The following is an 11,254-nucleotide window of genomic DNA, read 5'->3' as shown; positions in this document are numbered from 1 at the left end:
TTACTTAGGCTATCACTATGGTAGTTCACTAGGATAGAAGTACCGGCAACACAAGACAGTCAGTGTTTTCCAATACTTTTCTATTTGTTCATAAAGCCTCTCATGGTGAAAAAGAATGAGAGATGATAAAATTGTGCCTTTGAAGATCTAGTCATTGAAATTATGAATGCCGTGGGTGCCTATGCAATCTCCTTTCTGAGACATTGGCTTGGCCTGCTGAGCAATGCGAAAAAATGCTTGGCACGACGGTGCATTGCTGAATTAAAGAATGACAATAAACTTTGTGATTTCACCCATGACGCACTGCCCTTCCTGCAGTATGTAAGCATCTAGCATATGCTGGTTTCGAAGTTACAAAGTTTAATTATCCTAGCAACACGAGTGTGCTGTGTAAGCGTGTTACGGCTATGATGGACGAAAAGGCAGCGCTGCTAAGTTTACAAAGACGACTGGCAGGAACGACATAAACGAAGCACATGCGCTTCATCCGTGTCGTTCCTGTCTACAATCTTTGTGAACTTTGCAGTGCTGCCTTTATCACTCGTTATGTTCCAACTAGCCCCTACGCAAGCATTTCTTAAATGCTATGACCGTTTCCTGGTTTTGCGTCATTACTGACGAAATGTTCCTTCGCGCACTTGCACGCACTTTCGTGAAGAGGTGACAGAAATCTGGTGCGTTACAGGCTGCCTACATCAATCGATCTTTGCAGCCTCTTTGAACAGACTCGCGGAAGACCGCCAGTCTCTAATGAAAGCTCCTGCCAGCAAGTGATTCAAATATTACTGAGTAACATCGAACAGGGAAATCAGAGTTTGATGTCACAAATTGCAAAAAATTGGTTCATGTCTGAGTTGTAATGTTGGTACAGCGACGTTCGAACACAATAATAATAATTGTTGGGGTTTACCGCCTTAACATTACGATATGATTATAAGATACGGCATTTCAGAGAACCCGTTCGCAAATTGCCACTTAGCCGGCGTTCGTTGCTGAATGAAGCTCGTAATCTCTGAAGTATAGCAATGCACACAGCTCACACCGTCCCGCACCCAAATAAACGGTCTTGAGTGTTCCGTCCGGTGTGTAGACGAAAGAACATGTTCCCTTGCGAGCAAGGGGCCGTACCATTATGCATTTAAAATATGGTACTTCCGTAGCAGCATTGTTCTGCAGAGGACGTACCACAAATCGGATGTACAGGGTTGTCCAGATCTCAGGTGAACTTCTCATTTGTTTTCAAGTCAACATAACAGCTGACGTTTAGTACAAAATTAGAAAAAAAAATTGCACCATCTCCCGCTAAAGGGGACCATGAGGCGTCGCGAAGCCGGAGAACTTGCATGATCGCGTTCCGTTGGCGTTCGTTGGGCATGCTACCGACCTCGGGCATGCTACCAACCTCGCGTCGTGGAACGCGAAGAGGAACACTACGCGCGTCGTGTCTTCCCTCTAGCCTGGCCGTTCGTTCTCACAGGGCGAGCAGCGAACGTGGCCGACAGGCGCGCGAGAGGGAGGCAGCGTAAGAGAGGAGAGAGATGGGGAGGGGACGCGCATGCGCTGGCGCTCATCGCGGAGCTGCGCTGCGCAAGAGAGAATTTCGAACGCGGTCGACAGGCGCGCGAGAGGGAGGTAGCGTAGGAGAAGAGAGAGAGGGGGAGGGAACGCGCATGCGCTGGCGCTCATCGCGGCGATGGGCAGAATTTCGGCATGTCAACCCCGCATTTGAGAGTCAACCGAAGCAAGCGCTGGACTGAACGCGCGCAGCGCTCTACCACTTCAAGGAGAGGAGACTAGAAGAGAGTAGCGCATGCGCTGCGAGAGCAGAAGCGAGAACGCAGAAGAAACGCAAGCAGGTGCTGGTAGAGAAGTGAAGAGAGTAACGCGCAGCTGTTGGAGAGGGGGAAGGAGGAGAGTTGCGCATGCGTAGTGTGAGTGCGGACTACCTGGTAGTGCGGACTACCCGAGCAATTGATGCTTCGCATCTAAAATTATCATTCCGCTGATCGACACCAAGATGTATGAATCATTTCATTTGCGAATTAGAATACCATTGTTTCACAGGGCTTGAAATATTGATCACGTCTAACGACCTTAGATGTGATCGACACTGTACATACGTACTGAGTGTACCGACATCGTGTTAAACGGATCAAACGGGTTTTTGATTAAACAACGAATCGACACCAACAAACATGGCGAGATTAAAAGGGATATGCTCCCTGTATACTTAAGAATCTATGCTTCGGAACTATAACACCTGAACCACAGAGTGGTGTAGGAAAACTTTTTCCGCATAATGCTGCCAAACATTTGGTTATAGCAGATGTTGAGAAAGAGCAGTATATTTTAGACAACCGTTGAAAATTTTCAATAGCAGCAAAAAATTTATCTCAAGGGCATTCAATTACCTTCCTGGCCAAATAATTCCACACCTTAATCGTACGAGGGAAGAATTGTAAATTATATGTCTGAATGAGATCTGTATACCGAATAATATTTATGGCATGATATTGTAGAGTATTTGAGTGTGCAGAAAATGAAATGTTCTCCATCAAGAACAACATGGAGAAGTTACATTATTCTTCAAAATATATAAACAATCAAAGAGGTGGTGTTCCTTGAGTGTCGTTAGATTCAGGTTAGAATAGGTTGCAAAATATCTATCGTAATTCCAAATAGTAGGCGCAAAGAAGACGACGAACGAAAAGGGAGACACACACACAGGGCGCCACTGCAAACAATGTTTATTCAAAGAAAGAACAGGTGCTTTTTGTGCAGAGAGTGTTGTCACGTTTCATTGCTGCGCTGTCGCACTCAGATATCGCAACTCTTTCTGAGACAAAGATACGGAGGCCACACTCACGCAATGATCACCGGCTTCAATAATATCTTTTGCCTGAATGATTAATCTATTCCGCATGTATCGACTTTTGCCAATCACGGTACATGCGCGAAGATCTTGTACACATTTGCAATCTCTGCAATGTATTGCCAGGTGACCCTCTCTGCCATTCCTAACATAGTTGCAATGCTTTCTGAGCCTGTCGTTTAAGCACTGCTCTTGGAATAAACATTGTTGGCAGTGGCGCTTTGTGCGTGTGTCTCCCTCATCTTCCACCGTCTTCGTTGCACCTATTATTTCGAATTATGCAATATCAACACGCCTAGTTGCTCACTTTCACATCTATCGTAAATTTTACCGATAAACGCAACAGCATTTTCGTGTGCTGATGAAAAAAATGTATTATGTAAAAAAAATGTATTTAGTACGGTATTAAATTTAATGAGTTAAAGCATAAATGTTCGCTGAGCGTAGTGCCGTCAAGTAACATATGATGCACTTCACTGTTTGTTACGTAGAGTGCTACAACGATCACGATATATTGCATAGGTGGCTGCCCAAGGAGAATGTGTAAGGCAAGAGTAATGTAATCATTATTATCACCTAGATTTGAAAATTGATGATCTGTTAGGAACGCACACGTCGTAATGACACTTCAGACTGTCTTGTGATGTTACATAGCTGCATGCGACTGCGCTATTTTTGTGCATTTTCATAATTTCGCTGATTAACACGTTTACACTTTGCGATGCTGCCGCTTAACAATGTAGCACCGAATCTTCTTGTTTTCATACGTTGATGTAATCAAGAAAAATGGATGTCATGCTCGTTTTTTTTTTCAGTGCTAACATATTGACGTAAGAAGCGAGATTGATAACAGGATGACAAAGTCTGGCGTTGTGTCTGTCATTGCATTCTTCTGCAATCTGTCTAGATGTGTATATAAGACGGTCTAGCTGTTAGGCGGAACACGCAGCTTTTCGAGTGCATAAAACATGGCGAAGGTTTCAAGCCTTCGTATTGCTGCCGCTGTGGCCGCGCTTGCATTTCTCTTGTCTATGATGCCAGAGGGGATAATCTGTGAAGATGCAGAACCTATACGTTTTGGTCTCTCGCTTCCTAAACTTCCTAAACTTCCCGTACATAAGGGTCCATCGACCGTTGTGTCACCCCGAAAGCCTTCTGTTGGAGACGCAATATCTGGTATATCTGGTATAACGCGATTTTTGTACTTCCGAAAATTACCTTGAAAATACTGAGCTTGTAGGTCGTAGGCGATCGAAAATGCAAGGCAGCGTTTATATGCGCAAGTCTTTACCGAAGTGCCTGCAAACAAGTTTATGTACAACAGATGTTTATGCGGGACACGACGCTGCCGCCTCTAATCAGTGTCACCCTTGACATGAACATATTTCTCTCACGAGAATTTAGTGGTGCACAAATTGTTTAAACGTTATTCTGGTCTGATAGTTTGCGAAGAAAGCTCTCATATAGTTGTAATTTTGATTTGTAATTAGGATCGCTTAAGATAGCCTTGCAATAGTTGCTTGAGTTCGCTCTTCCCAAAAGCATCATTACTCGAAAAACATGGCATCGCTTCATTCGAGGAAAATAAGAATTTTCGTCGCTGAATCTTATACCGGGGCTTTCCAGATGGCTAGAATATATCTGAATTTTCGTCGACCTGAAATTTTATTTTATTCAAGGGGCTACGGATCAAGATGGGTGTATTTCCATAAGCATGTCTGGCCAGATTTTATTGTATCCTTGTCGTGTGTGTTCACTCGCAATAGAAAGATGCGACATACGAAGCCCGCGTTTCATTAATTTCCAAAATTCCAGAAAATATTTTATATATATAAAACACGAAAGGCGGTGTAGAGCGCTCTTGTTTCTCTTCTGTATTTCGTATTGTGTTGTCGAACGCCGGGAATACGTGAAACTTGGAGATTCCAAGTGGCGCAGCACTCTGGTACATGCAATAATTTAATTTCGTAGCTTCTTCTCTAGACCAGACGTCAAGCGACAACTGTGGTCCACACTACTTATTATTCTTCAAATGCAGCTCGAAGAGCGAACATAAATGTATTCTCCCCGATTCACACGCAAAAAAAAAACGCTCAAGGAGAGCATTGCTCATAAAAAAGAACTTCACTCAGTCCCGATGGTGGAGATGTCATTGATTAATTAGTGCGCCTGACTAATCACAATAATTGCGGCTGTAAAAGAAATGCTAAGTGAATCACGCCTCTGAAGTTTTAGAGCACGGGACGCGTGATTCGAAGGTTGCAAACTCGGATCTAGGAAAGAAAAACACAGACGCACACACGAAGCGCTAATGCGCTTCGTGTATGCGTCCGTGTTCCTTTTTGCGTCCTCTCTTCTTTGCGCGGTTAAATATTTTGCTGAAAGTATGAACCAACCAGCGCAACAACATACCTTAAATCAAAACACCTAGCATTTTAGAATAAGCTTGTATTCGTTTATAGAGCAACGGTATATGAAAAATGATCACAGTTGGCAAAATGATGTCTTTTGCAGATATCGTCATGGAAGTTTTTGATGCTGTGGGTTTCTCTAAGTAAGCTTCTTGCTGAAACTGTGGCATGGTTGCCACGACGGTGCGAAGAATTAGCAATAAAAATTTGTCGTTTCACCCATTGTCCAGTGTTCTTCCTGCAATATGTAAACACAAGTAAACATCTAGTATACGCTGGCTTCAAGGTCGCAGTGTTTTAACTATTCACGTGTACATGTGTGATGTCTATTATCGTTGCTTGGTTTTGTGTCATTACGGACGAAATCTTCCGTAGTGCAATTGCACGCCGTTTCGGAGAACGTAGCAGAAATCTGATGCGTTTCGTACTAGGTACATGAATGGGGCTTCGCAGCGCCTTATGAACATACTCGGGAAAAATCGCCCGTTTCTAGTTTACGCTTCCGTGCACAAGTAAACCAAACAACACTAGGTTACACGGGGCACGGCGTCTACAAGTTCCTCTTACAAACTGCCAAAAATTGCTTTGTCTCGGGGGTAATGTTGATGCAACAACGCTTGGAACGGTGCGCGCCGGATGAGTTTCTCCTAGGCGACGTGCCGTTTCACGTAATGAGGCGGGTACCCGCAAGTTCCGACGAAGTGCTATAATAATAAATATTATTTGGGCTTTGCGTCCGAAACCACAATATGACCAGGAGAGACGCTGTTATGGAGGGACCTAAATGGGACATAAGTGTATGCACATGAGATTAGCCTTTTGCCTGCATCGAAATGCGGCCGCCGGGACCGAGATTCGATCTCGCGACCTTCGGGTCAGCAGTCAAGCACCATAACCATTAGATGACCGTGCTGGTTGCCACGAAGTGCTAATATTGAGCACGTCTAAAAGAGAAGTAGCGACCAAATAGGTTCCAAGAAGATACAGAAAGCTCCCATGGTTAAACGCAGACACGCAGGTATTGTTTGGCACATCAGCCTCTCGTCAATCACTTCGGCAAATACTAAGTAAAATATTACATATGGTGAAACGGTGAAGGTTGTTGAGTAGCGAGTTAGTCTTGTTGCAGCGTCTAGATAAGGAACTGGACAATTCAGCTCGTAACTTTCTTAGTGATTGCACAACAGCATCGCCCTTTTAATCTTACAAGTAACAGCTCACACCATAACTAACATCTTGTTGTAAATTGAATAAACGTTTACCTGTTTCGTGGGCAGAACTACCGGCCTGTCCGAAAGTCCGCTGAAATTGCGCACTAACTGAAAACTGTGTATCTTTAAAGTCACTGCCTGACGTTGGGATGCTCCATTTTCCTTTAAAATCACTTAATCGAAATATTGGGCAATTTTTCTTCACTTCAAGACAAGTGCTGTGCACCCTTTTGATAATATGATACTGAAGCCACGTACCCTAGTCATTCAAGCGCACATAGATAATCGTTCGCACTGTCTGCATCCACGTTTCTGATCTGCAATCTGACTGTTCCCCTGCGCATACAGTTTTTTGCGTCGTTGGCCGTAGCCCTATGTGAGGCTTGTTCGTGTGTTACGCTAGCTTTTGATTCACGCCCAACTGCCGACCCTAAGGGTAACGAGCGCACTTATCAAGACAGCTGCTGTTGCGGAATACAAGTTAACCGATCATCAAGACGTTGAACGGTCTCAATACCAGACCGCTACATGCGACTCTAAGCTACCATAATTGCCTGTCCTCGTTACAATCTCTGGGCGATTTGAAGGACGCAGAAGTGTACCCAGTCAATTGAAGCAGTATTAGAAGCACGTTTGTTCAGCGACAGTATTTAAGTTCTCTACCATCTGACGAAACAGGAAGCGTGTTAATAACGACCGTAAGGTTAACAAAACCAAGACACACAGGAAAAAAGAGCCACCTAGTCAAACCCATTTCGCAACGAACCGTAGCGAATGACGATCGCACAAGGACGCAGCGGTTCGAATTAAAATTCTAAAACAGACTTGGGCGTCCAAATAGTTCACCTGGGAAACGATTTCCTTGACTTTATGAGGTGTCCTGCGGTGTCGAGCCGTGATGTGCTGGGGAACGTGTCCTCCTTGTACGGCCTATATACTTGAGGACGTCGCACCTTGCAAAACCATTCACCCAATAAGTTTAGTATGGCCTTGCAACAGCGGGAAGCATACTTGCGACACAGCTGTAACGCAGTCCAGCGAAACGACATGCTTTGTTATCTCGGGGATAGCTGTGTGCCCTTGGCCAAAGCGAAATCCTGGCGGTAGCATGCCGCACTTGGATCCACCGAACAAAGCCACCACAGCGTCCAGGCCGAAAGCAGCACCTATACTCCGTTTCATGCATCAGCTGCAAAGGTGTGGAAGCTGTGCAAGAAGGTCGCTCAGCAAATGTGTAAGTCCGCGCGTCTCGCGCTTGGATTTCGTCGTTGTAAACGTGGCCTCTGCGATTGGCTTCGGCTGCGCCCTACAGGAACTAATCGCGGAGGCCACGATACGAAAAGAGAGACATGCAAAGCTAATAATAATAATAATAATAATAATAATAATAATATTAACAATAATAATAGGTCCTTTATTTTTCATCAAGCATAAGATGAAGGAGGCAGGGAGAAAAAGCTGACGAGCAGCCTGACTAGCTGCGGCCCCCCAAAATGGCCAGAACAACCCATTCAGAACCGTACGAATAACGCGGCGCGTTTTTTTTTTTCTAAGTCACAGGGAATCTTCATTTATTACTTAGTCTAAAAAAAGAAAAGTTATATTATGAATGGTAACATCATTGGATTTTTTCTCGGGGCTAACGCATCTACTGCAAGAAGTCTCGCTAGCGCTAGCGGGATGCAGCATTAGATGTGTTAATAAGACACTTGTTGGTATTTTACATCCCGAAACAACGATTCAATTGTGAGAGACGACGTAGTGGAAGGCTCCGGAGACTCCTGCCACCGGTCGTTCGTTAACGTGCACCTAAATTTAAGCGCACGGGCATCTAGCATTTTGCCTCCATCGAAATGTGGCCGCCGCGGCAGGGATTCTATCCCACGACTTTCGGGTCAGCAGTCGAGCACCATCGCCGCCAGACCACCGCGGCAGGTCAACATTATACAGGGTGTTCAAACTTAAGCTTTATGGTCTTCTTAAAATTCGGAACTGGAAGGTACATGAAAATCACCTTTGCATGTAAGTTGTGTATCCAGGGAGACACCATGTGCGGCTATCATTATCGCTGTCAGCCACCCTCTTAACTAAGATCGAATAATGAACTTTTAACACGAAAGTGTTTTATGCCGGGGTCCACCAAGTACATCCGTCACGGATATGACGTTGATAAAATGGACGCCAACGGGAGAGAAAGAAAAAAACCAAGAAAAAGATAGCCCCGGTGGGAATCGAACCCACGACGTTGCGGCCACGACGGCAAGCGCCCGATGCGCTACCGACTAAACTAACTCAAGATATGGTAGACAGGGCGCGAACGCGCCTTATAGACGGTTTCAAGATTGCGATAGCAGGAGCACGTGGTGTACCCCAAGAAACTTCCGGTCACCTCATTTATTATTCTGCAACGCCGAAGCGTAAAGCGTTTTTTAAAGATTTGTCAGAGTAAGGGAATACTCTTTTTCCAGTTTCACATAAAAGAAAGGCACTTATATTTAAAGACTAACTCTTTTAGTGTTGTGTAGCTTAGAAGAACATTTCATTGAAATATTTCGCTACACACACGGAGAAAAGTGTTGAAACTCTACGGGCTACTCGCCAAGGCTTTTGTTCCCCGCCAATCCTGCTAGCGTACGCCAGCGCAGGAAACCGGAAGCAGTCCAGGGCCTGTGTTAGTAAACAGTGAAACCCTCTATATCTTTCACACATTCTCTTTGGCGGCGAGCGGAGCGGGACGGTGCCGCCGTCTGTGAGATGAGAAAAGAAGTAATGCTTCACGATCTCGGAGGCCATGTCACGATCGACACTTACTAGCGCTTACTCCGAGATTGCACGCGATATCGGAAGTCATGGTTAAAGCGTCTCCATACCGCAGAGCTAGACTGGCCGCGCTGGCGTCGCCGAGGCACCCTTGACGCAGTTACATTATTTGCCTTTGGCTCGTGTTAGCGTGCGTCGGCTCATCGGAGTAGTGCAGCTTCCACGTGCACCAACGGGATTTCTCCGCCGCCGACTGCTTCAATTGCGAGAGCACCGACTAACAAAACTGCTGCAATATGCGTCGCAGAAAGGACGCGATTTCGACGGGCGAATGTCGTGCCTTGGTGGAGCGAGAGCAGCGCCTGCGAGACAGAGGCCAGCGGGACGCACGCGTTTGCGGCTCAGGCTACGAACCTCTACCTCCCGTGTTGCTGAAGCGCAATGTGTGTTATGTATGCATGAGCACAGGCATCGGCTACCATTACTAGAAAGCGCACGCCATGCCGTTGCTCTCCTTAATTGACGACGCTTTCGAGAATTGCATACCGGGTACCAGTGTTGATTATGAGCTTGTTGGTATCATCCTTACGCGGGATTCACGATTCGCTGTGTCCAAATATATGTTCACACCGTCAGCTACCACAACGGTTTAATCACGATCATGGGCGTTAGTCGTCGCGATAGAGACATGCTGTCAACATGGGTGCATCCACGTCAAACGGTGCTATAGCTGCCAAACACGAATAGACATTGTACAAGCTGTCATATATAACTACACAATAAGCACTACTTCTGTGAAGACACGTTTCACTTTCGTGTTGTACCGATTCCTATGCTGGAGGGATCAGCCATGTTTTTTTAATGTGTGCAGCAAGCGGACATGTTAGTATTGAAAAATTGGAGCCAGTCGCGTTTCTACAAAGCTCCCCTTGGAAGAATTCTTCTAGCATGTCCGTGCCCCGAGATATCCCGCTGCAAAGTTTAATTGTGGTTTGCATGATTAAGCATGCAAGACAGTGCGCACTGGCACAAAGTTCCTCCCCGATGTGCCGCGGCAGTTGCGCTCGGCGTTTAATCTGAAAACGGGTTGAAGGCATAGGCAAAGATGATAACGTTTACCATTTTACTACCGGCTGGCGATAGCAAGCACTGAATGCTCGTCCCATCAGGGAGGAACATTGCGCCGCCCCTCACCGTCTTGCATGTGTAATCACGCCAACCGCAATTAAACTTTGCATCGGAATATGTCGGGGCACAGACATTCTAGAAGAATTCTTCCAAGTGGAACTGTTTAGAAACGCGACTGGCTCCGACTTTTCAATAAAAACATGCCCGCTTGCTGCGGTTATTAAAAAAAGTTCATTATTCATACTTCGTTAATTGGGCGGCTGACAGCGATAATAATTGTCTCACTTTGTGTCCCCCTGGATACACAACTTATCTGCAAAGGTGACTTTCACGTTTTTCCCAGCATTGAATTTTAACAAAACCATAAAGCTTAACGTTGAACACGCGGTATATATAGTGAATCTGAAGATCTACTTAAATAGATCACATGAATAATGACAGAATATACGCGATTTTTTTGCAGGCAGCAGGGATGATAACTCCAAAACACGATAGCGCGTGAGTGTAGCCCCTTGGCTTCAAATCGGGGGCTTTATTGAACGAATAATGAAAACCACGCAGCACACATCTTGCTAAAAAAAGTAGGATGATCGTGTCTGAACCCTATCTACAACACAACTAAGTAATATTTGCCATAAAGGGCATGATAAAATTTCGCTTATGTGATCGCAAATATTTACTGAATTAAGCGCTATATAAAGAAATATATAAGCATTGTCCCATGACGTCAAACACTACATAGGTTTAGTTCAGCTGTGGTTATTTATTCCCAGATCCTTAGGTGATTTTTCTGCAGATTCACTATCTTTTGAAATTCCAAAATTTATGCAGCGCGACTCCCTTGACGGAAAAACCACCTTACAAAGGATTTA

At 45.1% G+C, this 11,254-nt stretch overlaps 1 long non-coding RNA gene across 1 annotated transcript; it reads left to right on the top strand.

The window, feature by feature from the left end:
• Positions 1 to 3,821: 3,821 nt before the first annotated feature.
• Positions 3,822 to 5,501, top strand: LOC119376463 (uncharacterized). The gene is made up of 2 exons (XR_005180575.2): positions 3,822 to 4,057; positions 5,387 to 5,501. It is a non-coding gene; the product is annotated as an uncharacterized LOC119376463 (long non-coding RNA).
• Positions 5,502 to 11,254: the final 5,753 nt, after the last annotated feature.

The sequence above is a fragment of the Rhipicephalus sanguineus genome, unplaced genomic scaffold, assembly GCF_013339695.2.
Source record: "Rhipicephalus sanguineus isolate Rsan-2018 unplaced genomic scaffold, BIME_Rsan_1.4 Seq1211, whole genome shotgun sequence".
In the NCBI taxonomy this organism is placed as follows: Eukaryota; Metazoa; Arthropoda; class Arachnida; order Ixodida; family Ixodidae; genus Rhipicephalus; species Rhipicephalus sanguineus.
The sequence above is the reverse complement of the archived record's forward strand: the minus strand, read 5'-3'. Positions and strand labels throughout refer to the sequence as shown.